The sequence below is a fragment of the Gymnogyps californianus genome, chromosome 7 (genome assembly GCF_018139145.2).
Source record: "Gymnogyps californianus isolate 813 chromosome 7, ASM1813914v2, whole genome shotgun sequence".
In the NCBI taxonomy this organism is placed as follows: domain Eukaryota; kingdom Metazoa; phylum Chordata; class Aves; order Accipitriformes; family Cathartidae; genus Gymnogyps; species Gymnogyps californianus.
The window spans coordinates 9,379,097-9,398,986 of record NC_059477.1 but is presented as its reverse complement, the minus strand read 5'-3'; the positions used below and the strand labels follow the sequence as shown (position 1 = coordinate 9,398,986).

Sequence of the window (19,890 nt, the reverse complement as noted above, 5' to 3'; positions counted from 1 at the left end):
TGATATCTTTCTATTGATTTTCAAATTAGTAGATTTTATGGCCAGGAGCAACTGTTTAAAATCATCATAGTCTCACCTCTTGTACCCTGAAGATCAAAGAATTTCATCTAGTCATTTGAATCAGATTAATCCTATGTAACTAAAATAGTGCGCTAATTATAATCAGTTGGCGGATACTCATTCGTCACAGACAAAGACCTGTGCAAGCATACGGTTCATAAAACAAGACTTTGCTAAAACTTCTCATTTAGTCTTTGTCAAAACAGGCACAAACCTGGAAATTACTCCATTTTAGGGTTGTGCCTGCGTGGTATTTTAGCCGTGCCCATTTCAGTCCCTCGGGAAACACAGGTCCTGCTGCTGTCCTCCCTTGAGGCACAGACCCGAGTGATGCATGCAGAAGGTCGGGAAGAGCTGCATGACGGGCAGTTGATTGATAGTCAAACTAGCAACTGCTTGTCTGGCCACCACACGCACCACCACACCATTTCTTGCAAGGGCTAGAAGGTACTGGTGCTCACTCCACTCCGGTGTCACCTACGCACTTGGGAAGAGCTGGGCAAAACATCTGATAGCTGGGGAATGTGATGAAACACGGAGCCCTGGAGGAACTGAACATCTTCACAGGTTCAGCCTGCATCTGACGAAGGGCTTCATCTGAAAAGCACAGGGAGGAGGAGGAGGAACAACTGCTGAGATGTCAAAATATACCATTTCAACGTTTTCAAAATAGCAGGCCTGAACTTTTTGCTTTGAAACAGCCTATTTCTGATAAAAAGCACCCCAAAACGTAAAAACAACAGCAAAAAAACCCCAAAATAAATGGGGGAAAAATGGAGAGCTCAGTACGCTGACTGTTGTGATGATGACGGAGTCATCATCTTGGCTCAGACTCACTGCTTTGGTCAAATAAAAAATACAGACACAGGCATGGCAATAGTGTTTGTGGTTTGGGACACAGTTTTACTTCTGTACCTTTCAGCCATAAAACCAAAAAGGCCATTCTTTGCCCAGTCCTAATGAAGATACAGGGGGGAAAAAAGGCGAGAAAATACACTAACTGTGAGCATATCTAGCAGTAGGTTTGCTAGGGTGAGGCTTGTATGAGACCTCTATGAAGGGACAGGAAAGCATCAAAGGACTTGCGACCCTCCCCGTGCGGTTACCACCATCGGTGGCTGCCGATTGCCACCCCTCCCATGCCAACCCTGGCCCTCATCCCCACCGAAGCAATCCAGCGGCTGCAACACGAGCAAACGAGGCACCAGTGGAAGCTGGAAACCCCAAAAGCTCAGAAGTGCAACAAGGAGGAGCGTAAAACTACCCCCCTGAGCCCCCGGGTATTGCCGAGGCATTGCTCAGGACCCTCCTTCAGGGCAAAACTGGTTTATTATTTAATTCTCGGACTATAAAAATAGCTGGAGCTGGCAGCAGGAAGGGATGGCGGGAGCCGGCAGCTCCGGCGTGAGCGACAGCGCGCGCGCGGCACTGCACCTCCGGAGTGGGAGTTTGGCTTCGCAGCCAGGCGCTCAGATCTCATCAGTAGCCCGAGGGGGTTTTCAGTTTGTAACTTTAATCTTTTAATCTGGCTCTCTCCTCGTGTGCGTGGGCGAGGAGCACGCGGTGGTGGGTTAATCCTCTGACGCCTCTCCCTCGCTTGCTGCTTGCCGTGCAGTGGACCCACGTTTAGGACACAAGATGAAAACCAAGACCGTGAGGCAGCAATGGGCCGAGGGATCATCCCAGGGAAAGGGCTTTCAGCAGACGAGGAGTCAAGGCACCCCAAATTTCCTGAGGACAAGGCAAGTCAGGGCCAGCAACAGAGGCCTCCATTATGTGAAGGTGGAGGCAAGAGCACCATATAATAATTAAAAAACTGTAACCTGGCGATAAAAATACATAACTGCAAATGGCGGTGTGTGCTTGCAGTTGAGACCAGGACGGTCCTGCCTATGCAGGTAGCCGGCAGTGCCCTCTGAAAACAGCCCCCAAGAGCAACATCCCAAACTCGTCGCAGGAGAGCCCGGTGCTCGCTCTGCAGCTTGGTACAAGCCTCTTGCCATTGACATTTAAAGCCGGAGGGCAAAATCTGGACCTTGCGGAGATCAAGGAGTTATTCACCACTTATTTTACCGTGGTTAAGCAGACATCTGGATCTATGCTGAAGTCCCTTAAAAAAGTAATCTGGCTTTCAAATGCACCATGCACTTGCATCTCCTGAGCTCCCGGTGCCTTTATACGGACCCGAGTGCCTAAACGTTAGATGCATGAAATTAAATACTCAGTGCCTCAGTTTATCCGTCTCTCAGTGATGGCTGAGGGTTTTTCACATCACAGCATTTTGGGAAGCCAAGCGCTTGCAAAGCAGCCCGAATCCTGCAGGTGAAAGCCTGCAGGAGAGGGGAGCAATGATTATCCTCCAGGCCCTTTTTCCAAGTAAGGAGAAGGCTTCTGCGCCTTCCAGCTCCTCTCTTGGCAATGATCTGCGTGTAGGCAGTGGTCATAATCAGGAAGTGCCTCCTCCAATTTACAGCTGGTGGTACCACCTGTGCCTCTCCAATTCCAGCCAAAACAACCACCTCCTCAAACCCACTTGTAAGGAAGGGCAGAGGATCCAGCAATGACAACTCAGAGGGAAAAGCAAGACTCGGGTTTAAGTGCTGACATTTTCCCTAGACGTGTACCACTGTTTATCAGTGGGGGATTTTCTTTCTTCTTGTAAAAACAATTGCAGTGTCTGCTGTGAGAAGACGACCCTGCCATACCGCAACAGCGAGCAACCAATAAGTGATAGGGCAGACGTGGGACAACAAGAAAAGGTTAAGACGTTCAAATTTGCTGGGCCAACGAGGAACCAACGTACACGCCTGTGTGGCAGCTGGACTGGAAGAAAGTGGAGTCATTACTCATCACTTCAAGTCTGTCAAGGATTTTCTTTCTGGAAGGAAAACAGTGAGTTAGTAACTGCTGGCGAGGCAGGGAACATTTCTGTACAATTGAGATATAGCTGTGTATATGGGAGTATGGATATATGCATACCTCATTGGTATTATCCTTTTGTCCCCTGTGCTAGTTTTTGATTGCCAGGTCCTCCCTGGCTTTTCACCTCATCGTGATTGAAGCCATCTCCCTACCCATGGACCCATCTCAAGAACCAGTTCTGGATTAGCAGTCACTGCTTTAATCTACTCCAGACCTTGAAAGGAGCTCTTTTACTTTGGGAACTGGAAACCCGAGGTGATTTTAACTTACAGAAATCTGTAAGAATTACACCTCTGGTCAGCCAAAACTAATACCAGAAAGGGAAGTCTTGCTGTTCCCATCGATGCAACCAACAGCTGGGCTTCCCTGACTTCCACGGATGAGATAGTCTGGACGAAAAAAACAGAGGCCACCACCTTATGAGCTGGCATTCATTCTGGGTGGCTTAATTTTTCCAGATATATGTCCTTTGTGCGGCATATACTGTGTTCCTGCTCTGGCCCTACTCACAAAACTTAGGTTGTCTTCTCTAGAGCGTGCAGGGCCGAGAGGCACTGATTTTCAGATTTACTAAATGCCTGCATTTCCAGTTAATCTGGAGCTGTGGGTGCCAAAACCTCAAGAGAGTCACTTACCCTCATTGCAAATATCATTTCAGCCTTTCTAATGCCACTGGAAAAGTAATAACCTTTTGAGAAGACTTAAGGGCACTCTAAAAGCTATATACAGAAAAAACAACAGGATCAGAATGAAGGTGAACAGTTTCTGATATCAGATAAAACACTTCCTTTCATCAGTGTTTTCTCCTTTTCATTAGCTATTTCTTTTCACCCATTTCCCATAGCCTTAGAAAGTTATTTTTGAATGACCTGTTTGCTGCAGATTTCCTGAAGAGGCCCAACCACCTACTCATCTTTGAGAAAGTACCTTGCTGCTGCCCGGTCCTACAATTACTTGCATATGAACCTAAAGTGGGCAGGTTCTCATCTTCCATTTAGATTTTTTTTTAATGGACGATGAAAGCAGCAACGGTTCAGCCATACAGCTCCACAAAGCTTTTGATCCGCAGCTTTCCCAGTCCAGCACCATGGTGACAAGCCAGCACAGGGAAAATCCACTGCACAATAACCAAGAAACATGCACTTTGCATTTCAGAGAGAGTGCTCTTCACGTGGCAAAACATCTGTCCAAAGGTATAAAGCGGGCATCTTGCTGTCTTTTAAGACAGTCCTGCCACAGTGCCTACAAGTCACTCTCCTTAGGAAAGGGGGATTTTATTTTTTCTGCTAAACTCTGTATCTGTTCATCAAACTGATCCCCACCATCTGTACCTGCTGAATCCACACAGCATACTCCCATCTCCTAAAACTGGGGTTGTCTTGTCAACGGGATCCAGCACAACAGGGTTCTGACCCATGCTTGGGATATCCTGGTGCTACTGACACACAAATAAACCACAACTTTTCTTCCTCTGATCCACAAAGATGACTGGTCACCTCACGTCCTTGTGTCAAAGCAAACCCCTCTGAGACAGCTGGAAGCATGCATCACAGCATCACCGGCTCTCACAGCTGTGACCAGTCTCATGGCCACCTCCACTGGATCTAGAGTAAGGAGTCCCACCATTTTCTTCTTCTAGGTGCTTCTTTGAGGTAGAGCAGCAAATTTTGTCTTTTCCTGCTATATGACTCCGGTGGTGGTGCCTCAGAGAGCACCAGTGACAGCTGGATGAACTGGAACAAAGACCAGCCTTGTGATCTGTCAGAAAGCAACTGGTGGCCAACACAAACATGAGACCCGAGGTTTAGCAACAAACAGACAAAAGCAAAGCCTGTGGCTTGCTTTCCCCTGTGCAAGTTTGACATCAGTGAGAAAGGTCACATACAGGTATTGAACATAGCTAAAATACATGCAGAACCTCTTCCAAGGGGTTCGCTCAGAAACAAAGCAGAAAAGACATGGTCACCTTTGAGTAATATCTGGATAGCTGCAAGGTTCACTCCAGTAATCACTGTACAGGCCTTTTTGTTTTCAAAATTAGCTGCCAGCTTTTCAAAGACAGAACAATATGGTATCTTCTTAAGGTGCTGATCCATCTCAAGGTGATGATTACTAGCAGGACTGAGGGCTTCATCTCTCACCTAACATTTCCTGTAATGAAACCATGTTTTGAGATGCTTTGATCTTGCTAAACCTTAATCATTTGGATTAAAATTTTCCATGCCAGGTATTTACCTTGAGTTGATTTTTTAAAATCAATACATCTTTGTACCTGTTTTCAGAAGTCTTACATCAGCATTCTCACTATACAAGACATCAAAATTGCTCACTAGACCCCCTACCTGCAGGAGCAGGGGTAAGTAGGTCTGGTGTTACCCCACGAGAAACAGAGAGCTAGAGATGTTACATGATCAGATGTTTTTGACAACAGATGAAATCTTTGTGGGAAAGAGCAATTTTGCTCATTCCATAAGCCTTTTCTACACTGAGATTTATTTTTAGCATTGGCAAGGCCTAGCTCATTAAGTTCACATACACAAAAGATATTTTACAATAAATTAGTATCGCAGTTCATTACAATGTGTGGAATTTTGCAACCATCTGAAAGCAGGACACGTTTAATTTTACATGGAAGGATGTTTCAAGGGTGTTGTTGACCCTTCGCATGTACTGCTAAAGGGAAGATCAGATGGCAGATCCTACACAGTGGTGGGCAATAAGGAAGAAGCTGAATGCCCAAAGGTTGCTGCTAACTGTCTCCCCTTACATTGCACTGAGAAGTGGATTAGGCTCTAGATCAACCGCTACAAGATGCTAGAAGAGGACCCCGTCAGCCATGCTTGGTGAGCCCTGCTTTCTCCCCACCACGTTAACTGAGGACCAGGGTCTGGGGTTCCCCGCTGTCCGTTTTACAGCTCGTGGCAATGATCTAGCTCTGAGGGATGTCACCGAAAACACTGTATGCAATTCTAACTTCATGACTTACAGTGATTTGGATTTCTTTTCTTTTTTTCCATTGTCTTTTCTCCAGCAGGAACTGGTTAGAGAGAGGATGAAATGACTGTGGGAAAGAAAAAAAATGTGTGAAAACGGGAACCTGACAAAAGTAGCAATGAGAAGTCATTAGAAATCTCTTTAATGGTGAGAATGTTTCAGGTTTGTTGAGAAGCAGAACTATTCCTCTCTGTGCCATAAGCAAAGTCACTGAACTACACTATTTTCCCTCAGCTAAAAGCCAGTTTAATCATATAGATTTCAACCATGTAAGCAATGAAAAATAATTGTTTCCCGTCAATGTTTTCACAAAATACTGGCAAAAATGGCACATTTTTCTTATTATTTGAATTTGCTTTTATTTGTGCCAAAAGTAATTTCTGACCTCCAGTACATGCTCCAAACATGGTGACTGAAATAGAAAGTGAGACTTTCCCTCTGATTAAATGCTTGTATGGTTTATGGTCACATAAGACCCCCTGCCTAGTGCTTTCCTTCAATTCCTTCTCGGTCTTTAGAATTTCCTGGCCAACAAGGAACGCAACGTCTGGGAAATCTGACCACAGCGTTTCAGGGAAAAGAAACTAAAGGGAGAAGGATTTCAACAATTACAGTGGCATAAGAAATAAATACGGAAAAAAAAGTTGAAAGGCCAGCCTAGCACTTACCCACGGATCCCAGCAGTAGTTCCAGGCAGGATTTATTCTAGTAATAAAAATATCTAGGGGATACAGGTATCCTAACACTACAGAAGTAGCAGCACTGGTAGAGCCGAGTTATACAGAAACGGTGTCACCTCCTGCCTGCCTGCCCGGATCGCTGCGGGCACGGAGCAGGTTCTGTGGGATCACAAACGGGCAATTTTGTTAGCAGAAGACTTGGGAGCAGATGAAAGCTTGGGTCCACCATCCCCCAACATACCTGCCAGAGAAGTTGAGCTGGTACAGGGTGGGGAAATTAACTGTGCTAGATAAAGGAGTGGTATTAAAATCTCTGTTCGCCTGGAGCAGTAAAGAAACCAAGAGAAGGAATAGCAACTCTGCAAGGGATACAGCTGCATGCCACTCCTTTTTGAGGCCGAGCTGCGATACTTCGCTCTTACCTGTTGCATTCGTGCCCGGGGAATTAGAAGCTGGAGGAAAACTAGGGGGGTTTATTTATTTATTTTCACCAACCCATTGTGCAGCATTCTTTATCTGTGATTTAATAGCTCTTTTACCATTCGTAACTTCTGTGATTTCAACCAGAGGGAAAAATGTGATAGGATTTTGCATGACTCATGGGTCTTGTGAAATACTTTAAAATGGCTCATCTTTCAGGCTTTTTAACCAGATTGAAGCAGAGTAAAAACCCGAATTCTGTAAAATGGCCTGGACACTGAGCTTCCATAAAGTATACTTTGCTTTCTAAAGGCGATTTTCTTCTGAATATGCAAACTGTTCTGGAAAATTCAGCAAATATCTACCTGATTAAGCCCACAAAGGTGTGTTTCTACATTCTTGGGTACATTCTTACATACCTGCAGAGAGCTTCAGGCTTTTTTCTTTTTTTTTTTCCCTTTAAAATCAAGGCCAAATTTTCAATCAGCAAAGTAGATCTGCAGATCTGGGTTTACTAAGCCAATGAGAAATATTACCTGAAGCTTGCATACATGGTTACTCAGCTCTGCTGCCACTTTCCGTTTCTGGGGCCAGATTCTCAGCTGGCATGAATCTGCATCGGGCCACCAGAAAACTGATTGCCAGAGATCCCTCACCTTTCTTTTTAGTGAGCAATTGCCATATGGATTTTCCTTTCCACTTAGCTCTGATCTGCTTGCATCCTTTCTCCGGCTCCCTTACCTCATTAGTGCTTATGACAGAAAGGCAAGTAATTGCCAGGACCTGCTCGATGAGAGGCAGACTAAGCACAGCTGCAAGCTCCTCGTGCCTTTCTATATGCATTTTTGCAGCACAGATATTCTATCTGTTGCAACAGTGATGCTCTGTGCATCACAGGCACAGAGCCCGTCTACTGTTAGCTTCCTAAGATGCCAGAGCCCACTACGCCCTCTCAAGTTGTGTGTCCTCTTCTTTGATCTTTCCATCCATCTCTCTGGTCACAGGAACACAAGTTTTGAGCTTTCTAGTTTTCAAACGCCTGCATTGTTCACTGCATTGCCAACCTCAGCCGAGGGCTCGGCAGCTTTCCCTTGCACAGAGAGGCATTGTAAGGAGGGGATGGATTAAAGAGGCGGCAAGAGAGAGCAGAGGCATGTCCCTGGAAATTGTCCTTCAGTGCGACTTTGAAAAAGAAAACCTGCGACCGACACACAGAGTAATAGGTTACAGGCTCCAAATGGTGGCATCTGAAAATCCTGACCTTTCCCATGGTGGGGAGAATTTTTGTGCTGCTGTTCCGAGTAACTCCTCTATGAGGCTTACTAATAACAACAATTAGTAATAATAATAATGGGTTACAGAACAAATTTGGGTTTCTGACTATCATTCGTCAGGGAATGAAACATATCACAATTGTCTCTTTTAGAAGCACTGGGAAAACTTGTCATAGTTAAGAATGAAAGTATTAGGCAGATGTGACATTTAATATCTGAACTGCCATCAGACAGGAAAGTGCATTGTTAAATTGCATTGTTACCCAAGTTGATAAAAAAAAAGAAAAAAATGTGACAGTGAGCACTAGGGGCCAGCTTCATCCCTAGCGCAGCACTGTTTGCTGTAGCCCCCAACATCTGGCGGCGGTTCCCGTACCACAGCATCCCTTCGGCGGCAGCCCCGCGGCTGGGAACGTGAGCAGGCTTCACGTGGGGTTCCCATACGACTGCGTCAAACACACCGCAAATTTCTAGGCCAAACTATACAGGCTGACAAACCAAACGAAAACTAAGAAACTTTCCAAACCAAATGAAAATAATCTCTTTTTTTTCCCCCCTAGACTCTTGTCTCTGCAATGTCTCGCTGTGTTTGCTTCAACGTTTCAGCGCTGAAAAGGCTGCAGCACAAAAGTGGCAAGCTGCAGATGGATGGACTTAGTTCTGGCAGAGTTGGATAGAGCAGGAAGGAAGTTAATGGGGAAAAGTTTCACTTTTAGTAGACAGAGACAAGCATTTCTCTGTAATAAGACAACAGGATTTGACAGAATTTCTTGTGTTTCAAGCTTTGCATGCCTTTCTTAATAAAAGACTAAGCTCCCTTTCTGCTTCCAACACGGTGCATCGTGCCTCAGATAAAATCCTTTTGAAGAACAACATGCACACACAGTATAATCTGACATGATTCCAGTGCTACAGGGAACATCTTGAACATAATTGCACCACATGGAAGTTGACTTGCTATGAGGAAAACACACAAAAAAGCTTTCACAACAAATCTATAAACACATTTATGCTCCCAATAGCCATGATAAATCCAATTAAACAGGCAGGATTTGTGCTACAAACTGTTACTAAAGGAGTTAGTGCAGTTTCTGTGGCAAGGAATATACCAGCTTTAAGCAAGAAATCACAGTTCCTAGCTGCCTGAGGTTCACAATTTTGTAGTCAAGCCTCACTTGAGAGGACTGGCAGCCAAACCAAGACTCTTCAGGCCCAGCTCCCTCATATCCCGTCCACAGTGGTACTGCATTGCCTCACCCTCACTCTGCCTAGTCCTGGCATTGCCTTCCCTCTGCCCCAGCTAGCTCCTTCAAGATGCTCTAATGCTTCTTCCAGCAGTGCTGGTAACAGGACCAAGGACATCAGAACGAGGTTTGCCTGGCTTTGTTACAAGCATCGTTTCATTTCAGGTATGATGCTGACACTTGCAATAACAAGAAGTACCAAAAGTCAAACAGGGTCCTGCAGATCCACGTGCCATGCCCCACACAATACCAGTAAGCCCAATTTCAGGATGCAACACTATAGAGAACCCGTTGTAAAAGCACAAGTCTTAAATGTGAAATAACTCATTGGTCAAAATGTTGTTCAGCTTCTCCATGGTTGTTAAAAAAATGTCGTTAGTGCTAATAAGCACACTTCTAAAGCCAGTTTAGCAGAAGGCCTTGTTCTAGCCTGATGTTCTGCTCCCAATACACCGAAAGCATACAGCTACCACAGAAGAGGAATTATTTCAGCCTGGAACTGAAGACTTTCTTTCCTGCAGATACCAGTAGAGAACAAAGGAGGAACGCTGCCTTTGCACTGGAAAGAGCATGGTGTATTGTGGCACCAGGGAACAAGAAACTCTGTCCAAAGAATGTCTGCTTCTGAGGAGCATCCAGCAATGCACGGTGAGGTTTGCACTGGCTACCTGTTAGCCATGCTGAAAATGAATACTACTAAATCAATAGCAGCACAGTATCTATAATACCATTGCTCTGCATCAGAATCACCCAAACAATTAAAATCTCATCAGTATTTCTCATGAGGGAGGAAGTGCTATTTATGAGCGCTCAGAACAAAAGCAGCAGCGGCTGGTGCTGATGCCCGCTGAAAGCTGGTCCCAGCTGCAGCACAACAGTGGAAACCCTGAGTGGCGGGGGGCGTCTCAGCACTCAGCTCCATTTCTGAGCATCCTAACTGCACATTAGCCATGTAGGTAAGACTTCAGAGCTCAACAGTTAATTATCCTTCAAATAAAGGGAGTGCAGTGAACCCAAATGTGTTCCACCCTTCTGCTAGAAGAGGCTGAGGAACACTCTAGCCATTGCTCCTGTGCAGTTTCCCTGTTGCTATTCCCCCCAACTTCTAGTTTTCATGCATACGATAGGTAACCCCTTCACAACCTTCTGATTTCTGCCATTCTTCTTCAAAGGTTTGAAGCCTCCATTTGCAGTGGACATAGCAACGGTCTCTCTCGAGGCTGTGGTGCTATGACTCACAGCAAAAGAAACTAATATAACACCTGGCTTGAATGCACAGCTAGGAAGTAAAACCAACAACAGGAAACATTTACAGAGCAATATATGCCTGCATAACATTGGCCAATGATTTTGAGCATTGCAAGTTTTGGTCACTTAGAGACGTTTTAAAAGTGTCTAATTCTCAATAAATGGCAGTACCCCATCTTTCTCCAAAATTAACATTCTTCTAAAGGCGTCCCATGGCCACGCAAGATCAGTTTAGAGAACATGGGCATTTTGGGCTGGAAGATGCTGTTGCCGACGGTGGGCAGGGTGGACAGGAAGGGCAGGAGCAGAGCTGTGCCACGGGCAGCAGTCACCCGCCTGTGGAGTAGGATGTTTCTGAGCCTCTCCCGGCCTGCTGCCAGTGGGCACTGCTTTTTCCCCCCACTCTTTGAACACAACCACTGATGGTTTTGTTCCTGTCCTTTCTGCCTCCGGGTACCTGGAAAAGCTGGGATCTTTTCTCTCTACACAAGGGCTATAGAGACATAGATTCGAACAAATTAAGAAACAGACAAGTGTTAGCTGCGTGATTATAGCCTGCTGAGTTTTTTTGGGCATCCAAGATGCCAAAGCCACACCTGCCTGGCTCAGACATCATTCGAATGTTTGCAGAGCTGCTGGACACCTTGAGCAACAGTGATGAGGCTCAAGTGCTTTATGAGTATTTTCAGGTGTGTCTAAGTTATTTCTGACCTCCTTAGACTGCAGTCTGTTTGGCTTACGGAGCTGGCAGGATCCCCTGGTGTGTTTGGTACTTGTAACTTCTTTGAAGCAGAGAACGGTGTTTGCCAGCTTACCAGTTCTGCGGTGCGTCTCCACACCAAGGAAGCTTGCTCGGAGCTAGGAACTGCCAAAGGTCCAAGTCAGCTGGCAAATAACACCTGCCTATGGATGCTTTCCTTTGGAAATACAGTTCTGGGAATCCAGACTTGAGGTTTAATGACACAGAAGAAAAGTTGATGCTTCCAGACTATGCTGCTTTTGAGATTAAAACCTTAAAAAGGTTTTTTTCAGGAGCGAAAGAAAATGTCCAAGTCAGAAGCTCACTCTCCAGTTAACCCTTTGACATCAAAATGGACAGACTCCATTTAACTCCATTTGACTCCAGACTCCATTTGATTCCAGTTAACCCTTTGACATGAAAATGGATAGACAGACATAAAATATACCTTTGCTTTCGTACCCACGTTATACAACTGGAAAGGCCAAAAGAGCGCTGTGTGGTTAAAAAAGCTGGCATCTCATGGAAACAGAGTTTCGGCTTTCAACCTGGAGTCACTCTTGTGCCTCCACCTCTCGTGCATTTTGTGCAGTAAACGTATACTTAGTCCAGCAGGCCTAATCCTGAGGTAGGACTGTCTGGGTGCCAGTGCCTCAGAGGAGCCTCGTACTGATGCCACAACCTTTAGCAGATTCATAACCAGACCAAATGTGGCTCCACACGCCAAGGAAATGGGAGTATGATACAAGGTTGGTCATGAGTAGACGGTAGGAACCACAGGGACCAGCCCAGCATCTACCCTAACTTTCAGAAGGTGGTCTCAATCCACGGGTCGCTGTGATAAATGACACAGTACTGTGAAACGGGCTGTCTCCCTGCACAGCATACGTGTCCTTCCCCAGTCTCAACTAGCCAAGAAGAAGTTACAGCTCTCACTAACAGCTTGCCCTGCTAACGGTGTGGATAGGGCTCTCCTGCTCTTTCACGCTCCAGAGACGTGCCCGGCCGTCAGGAGCAGCAGGATTTTCGCACAGGCTCGGCAGCAGCCTCAGCATCAGAGGAACCCCACCGACTCCAGCAGAAGCAGAGCAGCAGGACACAGGCAGCGAGGTGCAGTGCTGTAAAGCCCCAGGACAAGTCCCATTGCAAGGGCATTTGGCAAGTTCCTCTGTTGCATTTGGCACTGGATCAGAAAGCTAAACCTTGCTAGTACTTTGAAGAGAACGCCTCTCTCCTCTCTTCGCCACCCCATTTCTTTAAGTTATTCTTTCTTATCCTGTCGGAATAGATGCCAGAGCTGGAAACACTCACTTTGCGAGCAGGATGGAGTGGGGAAAAGTATTACTTTATGCTTGTTTTGTTCTTCAACTCTCTTGATGCTTCTCTGGCCACTACCAGAGACAGGAGCCCAGGCTTGTTCAACCTTTCATCTGAGTCAGTATAGCAAGTCTTTACCTTCACTTTCCGGCTGGCATGAAAGGGGAAAAAAAAGCATTTGTACTCTGCTGCAGTCACCGTCACGAAAATCCTGTTGTCAGCGAGAGCTAATACGAATGCCGGGAAAGGCTGAAATGACTGCAGCGGGGAATATTTGTAAAGGCCTATTTGAGGCACATCCTGCATTCCTCACGTGCCTGCAGGAGCGGCTGTGACTAGCAGGGGCAAAATGACTGTACATCCTGGCTCTCCCTACCTAGACGTTCACACATGCACCAAGGATCTCTTGCTTAGCAGTATTTTACAAAAGACAGCCCTTTAAGCAAATTACCTTGTTTTAGGGAAAGACACTGGAAAGCTGCCTATGGGTAATGTACAATGTAAATCCATTAATCAAGCAAAGCCACTGGCATGTCTCTACCTAATCATTCAATAGCACTTATTTCTTAGTCTCTCTCATGTTTATATTTAGATAGGAAAAATGCAGCAGTCAAAAAATTCTGAGTTGATGAGGAAAAAATAGTCATTAAGCAGCCTGTTTGGAGATGCATAGAAACTTTGTAATGAAGGAGGACCATGTCTGAACGCAGGAAAAGCAGAAATTTAAAAACACCAGGCATGCTGGGAAGGTAGGGGATGCGTGCCAAGCTGGCATACTTTGCTGGTAACGGGACTTGCACACCAGTGGATTTCACGCGGGTGCGGGGTGAAGGTGTACAGTGGTGCATGGGTAAGCAGCAGCAGACTGCAAAAAGAAACGGTCAACAAGCCAGCCCGGACAGGCTCTGAGAGAGCAAGGAGATGTTTTAGGTAGTTTGGAAGTGCTTGGTTATGGGTGTGCTAACAGCCACCAGCCTGAGCTGGACCCGTCAGAGGACGCACACAGAAGGAAATAGGAAGCAGCAAGATACCCAAAAACTTAACGGGTCGAACGGCAGCAGAGGGTCACAGGCTGCCTTTGTGTTGTACGCGAGAGCTGTAAGAGGGACTGCCCTTCCCGGGCCTTCACAGTCAGGATTGCTTAGGCTGCCCTGTCTTTCTGTTGTGGTTTAACCCCAGCCAGCAGCTCAGCACCACACAGCCGCTCCCTCACTCCCCACCCCCCCCGCTCCCAATGGGATGGGGAGGAGAATCGGGAAAGAAGGTGAGACTCGTGGGTTGAGATAAGAATGGTTTAATAACTAAAGTAAAATACAATACTAACAATAATAATAATGAAATATAATAATAGTAATTGTAATGAATAGGAATATAACAAAAAAAAAAAAAAAGAAGAGAGGAAAAAACAACCAAACCCAAAACCAGTGATGCACAATGCAATTGCTCACCACCTGCTGACCGATGCCCGAGCAGCGATCCGCGCCTCCTGGCCAACTCCCCCCCGTTTATATACTGGGCATGACATCCTATGGTATGGAATACCCCTTTGGCTAGTTCAGGTCAGCTGCCCCGGCTGTGCTCCCTCCCAGCTTCTTGCACACCTGCTTGCTGGCAGAGCATGGGAAACTGAACAATCCTTAACTTAGGAGAAGCTCTACTTAGCAACAACTAAAACCTCAGAGTGTTATCAACAGTATTCTCACACTAAATCCAAAACACAGCACTGTACCAGCTACTAAGAAGAAAATTAACTCTATCCCAGCCGAAATCAGGACACTTTCTCACCATTTACCTAGTTAAAGCCAATGACAACTGTTTCAAGCACAAGCAGGGCTGGCCCTGCCGAGGCTCTCCTCAGCACCGTGCCGGGCAATGCCCGCGCCGGCACTCGACTGCGCCCTGCGTGGCTATGGCAGCAGGTCCCTTGAATTCCCCTGTCCTCCATACCTTTGTTAAGGCAGGCTACCACATCTCTTTAAAATTTCTGGGGAGCATTTTCTCATGTGAAGCCTCACAAGAAGGTTTCCACAAAACAACTGGCTATTAACAAATTACTCAAGCTCAGAGCATCAACATGAAGGACTAAGTTTTGAGCCGGTTTAACTCTGTTACTGGCTTGTGGACAGGCACGGTTCGGAAGAGGTGCCTACCAAACACGCATCTGGCTGATCAAAAGTCCTCGATTTTCCATGACCAGTGTAGTGGCACTCCAGCAACTGCAACAGCGTTCATGCAAAAGTGTGATTACAAAGTAATTGGAAGACATTATCAGAATAATCTTAATACAAAACAGCCTCCTTCAATCTAAAAGAGCTTGACAGGCTCCTCTGACAATACAGAGATTAATCATGAAGGTAGTTGAGCACATCGGGGCTAAAATTTAATTTCAAGAACCATTTGAAAGAGAATAATTCTTTTCACATTTGTTGAACACTGCTAGCAATTCATTCTTCCAAGAGTGCTTCATCAAATCCCAGGACAATTAGTAGAGGCTACTGTATAAATGTAGTAACAAGCAACAACAGTTAATATGCACGTAAATCTGAAGGCACAAGACAGACAGACACACACTTATCCATAAACAAGACATAGCTCCCGTGGCCTCTTTACAAAACCGTACCACCTCCTGTGGTTTCTCCTAGCAGGCGCGGGGGGGCTGACTGTATCTGTTAGTTCTCTTTCCTTCCCAGGCTCTCAAGGTTTGTTTTTAAATCAAATATGGAATGATGTTTTTAAGTTCGTGACAGTGGGTAAGTCCTCAATTTCTCCACAGGAGGGATGCAGCAACAAAACTGGTCCTGCAAGGGGATGACCTGCCTGTCTGTCAGTGGTGAGGGCTGTTCAGCTGCCAGTGAAGCCCTGGATACGTGTCTGAGACTATCAGTCGGGATGGCAACATTAGCGGTACGGCTTGGCTTTTGTGATGTGGTTCTTTGCCAACTAAAGACCGGGCTAGGATCACCAATCTATTTACCACAGACCATCTGTAATCAAAAGAAAGCAATAGATTTTGGTAACTAAGCTATATAGACTGCAGGTAACTAAGCTGCATATAAACTAGTGGCCTAAGAGCCAAAAGTGCTAATTTCTGAGCCAGCACGTACAACCACACGCTATTTTCTAGCGTCTCCATCCACCAGCCTAGTTTACCCTTCATGGGTCTTTTCAGAGGGAATGTCCATCCCCGCCACACTGGCGCAGACAGGGGCTCACTCACACCAGTACCACCATCTCCCTGTCCTACATCCAGCAAAAGCAAAATAGGAGAAAATATTTTATTCTAGGATTTTATTAGTAAGCAAATAACCAACTGTAAATGTGCTTTTTCTTTTCGCTGTACTAGATGTTATTAAAGAGTACTGGCTCCTTTCACATTGTTTGCTCTGCCATGGAGCCTCCTCACAATTTTGGGACCTTTCCCCATGGATAAATCCATGTAAGGTATTGGCACAGCACTGCAGGGCAATCTCACAGCTGCTCTTAGGCTGCATCAATGCTCCTTTAGATAAGTAACAAGATCCCTTACGCTTCAAAGTGGGGGCTAAGAGGCTCTTGAAAAATGAAGTCTATAACATATTAATCAGAGCAAATTTAACATAATAAATAAGAGCTCGTGGTAAAAAAAAAAACCAAATACTGCCTCTCTACCGCAGATTCAAAGCAAAGGAGGAATCCAGTCAGATTTGTATCACTGCTTCCTTGCTATATAAATAGCTGCAATTGGCATGCTAAAAATAAACCAGATAAATATTTAAGGCCCACTGCTACTTAACTTATGTTGTGCTTACTTACTTACTGCTTACTGTTGTGTAAATCAGGAGTAGTATCAATGAGCTCAATGAATTTACACCAGAATACTTTGCTGAAGTCAGAGGGAGGGACTGTGTTTCCAGCAATTGCAGACACGTCCTCCCGTGAACACTTTACCATCGGCTGACTGAGCTTTCCTTTCTCCTGACCTACGGGTCCCTTTGATAGCAACGGGAAAACGAATGTAGGGTTAAATGCCAAGAAAGCCGCGTAAATCAGAAGCCATACAAGAAGGAAAAAGCTGCTCTACTCAGAGGGGTTTATCTAAAAACATTCAGACTGCACCCATCTCAGACACGCCTGGCCCCCGCCAGTGATACAATGGGAAAACACGTGTCATGGCACATAGATTTTCAAAAGCCTGGACAGCGTCTCGCACTTAGATTAAATAGGCAAAGTTTTAAGAAAAAACAGTGTGATGAAAAAATATGGTCCTTTTGCCTAATCCATAAGATAGGACACAGGTAGCCTTTAAAAAAATGATTTCTCTTGTTAATTTTTAAGCTTAGCCTGAACAAGGACTGCAAAAGGTATCTACTACCTAGAGCAGTTTAGGAGAAAGAAATATTCCTAGTAGAGCAGTATCTAGCTCAGTATCTATACGTGTCACATAAAATAGCGATTACCATAAAACTACTGTAAAAATAAGTAGCTATACTTTTCTTTTGTAGATCATTTTTCTCCCCCAAAATAACTCAGTATTTTGCCTGTGAAATACTTCAGACTAATGCACTCCTGAAAAAACAGTTGGAGACGAACAAAATAGTCTCAAATGGCTCTTCTGTCTAATTTTAACTCTAAGAGACCATTTTGCATCAAATAAAAAGACAACATAATGTACCTGATAATAAATTGCATTATTTGCAAGGGCACTTATGGAACATGAATTATTTGTATTACTGGAATAAACATTCAACAGAATCCACCAAAACATGTGAAACTATTTAAAGGGAAATACAGTAGTTCTCCATCCTGAATAAACCAAGGCAAAAAAAACCAACAAACCCAACAAACTGTGCTTAAGCACGTATAGGTATTGTGTTATTCTGATTACATGGGAAAACTAATGACACAAAGGCTGCCTGTTTTGCTATTTTTTTCTTGCTTTTCCAGGAAACCAAATATTAAGTACCTGGCTTACAAACCTCCTCCAGCAGTTGATCCCACTTCCTTTGACGTTCACCTCCTACGAATGACACAATCCAATGCCCGCGTGCCAGCTCTAAGAAAGCAAAAAAGCCGTGGCTTCAACAAACCCCCATCCACCTAGGGCTGGCCAAAGAAAGATAAAAGACCCTGTAACTCCGCCAACAAATTATACCCATTGCTGACGTCAGGAGGGGGAAGGGAGAGCAAAGGGGGGGGGGGGAACAAATAAATAAATCAGAGGAAGCATCCTTAGTCATCTGGAGCACATGTTGAGATTTTAATGGCACACCTGGAAATTAAAAGCCTCTATTAGCTCTAGTTAGAAAGTACAGAGTAGGCTACAACTGGGTAATGAGCATCACCTTGCAGGGTGGGAGCAGGGACCCCGAGTGCCTTGTCCCCGCTTGGAGCTTGCAGATGCTGCAGGGGAGAGGGGCTGTCTCCAACAGCACTAGGGCCCAAGGTAGGTGAGGCTTTGAGGAGCACAGAGGACCTCCCCATCGATTGCCTTACATAGCTGTCGCCTACTTCTATGGCTGCACAGGCCAAATAAATCATCAGCAGTGAGTAGCTGGGGTCTTTGTGGGACAAAAAGGATTTAGCGGCACAAAGAGGATTTGGTATTACATCTAACATTGCATTCAGCTTTTAAGCAGCTAGACAAGGGCATTGCAGATGATATTATTTGATATGATATTATTATAATTTAGATTAAAAGGATTGTTTCAGGGGCCAGAGTGTATTGGGTAGCATAACCCAGAGCTCCAAAAGCCTGAGAGGAAAGTGCACGCTGGGGACGTGGCTCTGCACTGCTCACCTGCTGCCTTCCCAGTTACTGAAGGGGCAATTTGTCGAAAGCATGGAGCTTGAGACCCCTGCATGCTGCATCCTGGGAATGGGACCCATTCCCAGTACCGCCAGCATCGCTGCCTGCCATAGCCAGGTCTTCCCCCAAGCTCTCCCAGCCAAAAGCTGGTCTCACTCAACTCGCCCCAGCTTACGAGACCTGGGAAGGGCAGAGCTTCCATGAGCTGAGCTGCACCCGTAAGCGACCTCCCCCTTCTCCCCCGTTTCAAATTATATTTGTGAGCAAACAGTTAAGAACACCGCCTTTAAGCTCAGAACTCAAGCTTTGGCCTAAGCAACACCACCATTTAGGAAGTCCAACAAACAAATGGGAAGCAAGGAAAACACCGCATAATTACTCAGAGCCACCCTGGAAGGAGGGCTGTAGTGAAAGCACTGAGTCTCTTTTGTTAAGGATTTCTTACTGCAGTAGAACACTGCCTAATAGCTGCTGTATCCTGCTTGAGTGAGTATGTTCTCCTCCGAAATCAAGCAAAGGTTTCTAATCGTTTTTGACAGAGTGCGGTCCCCTAAAGCTACATTTTCCATCTGATTCATGCTGACTGACTGTAACCCTATGACAGTTATTGAAAGTTAATTAGCGGTGAAGTGCAAAGAGCTCTAGGAATGAAAATACAAGCGAGAACTGAACGTAGAGCGTCTCCTTTCCCAGAAAAAATACTGTCAAGAAGGTTAACATAACCGAAAAAATATTGCGAATTGAAAATGTGGAAGGGATTCCTCTAATAACTTGCCTATGATTGTCCCTTGCTATTTAGACACGCAACCAAGAGGTTAACATATTTCTAAGGGTTTATTAGGGAAGCAGGTAAACACAAAATCCAGCATTTCTTTCTTCACCACATTTGCTAGAGAAAGCGCCTGAAAAGTTATATAAAGACAACACCCAAATTACATAAAGACAAATAAAGATATAAATCAGTCGCTGCTTCCTTTGGAGACTGAAGTTTGTCAGATGTTGCACATGCTATCGAATCCCAACTATTTTTGCCCTTGTTCTCCACTTCCTCAGTACTTGCAAGGAATAATCCACAGTTATATGTGAGCCCAGCCAGCACCGAGCGGGTGTAGGAGGCGAGGCGAGGAGAGCCACAGCCCTGCACCACCCACTCCCCGCAGATGTAAGCGCCGAGACAAGGTGCGAGGCAGTGGGCAGCCCCCTTCAG

General features: G+C 45.3%; 1 long non-coding RNA gene across 1 annotated transcript; it reads right to left on the bottom strand.

The window, feature by feature from the left end:
- Nucleotides 1-1,231: 1,231 nt before the first annotated feature.
- Nucleotides 1,232-17,972, bottom strand: LOC127018607 (uncharacterized). Its single transcript, XR_007766779.1, has 4 exons — nucleotides 17,841-17,972; nucleotides 5,969-6,043; nucleotides 4,949-5,133; nucleotides 1,232-2,938 (listed from the first exon to the last, which is right to left on the bottom strand). It is a non-coding gene; the product is annotated as an uncharacterized LOC127018607 (long non-coding RNA).
- Nucleotides 17,973-19,890: the final 1,918 nt, after the last annotated feature.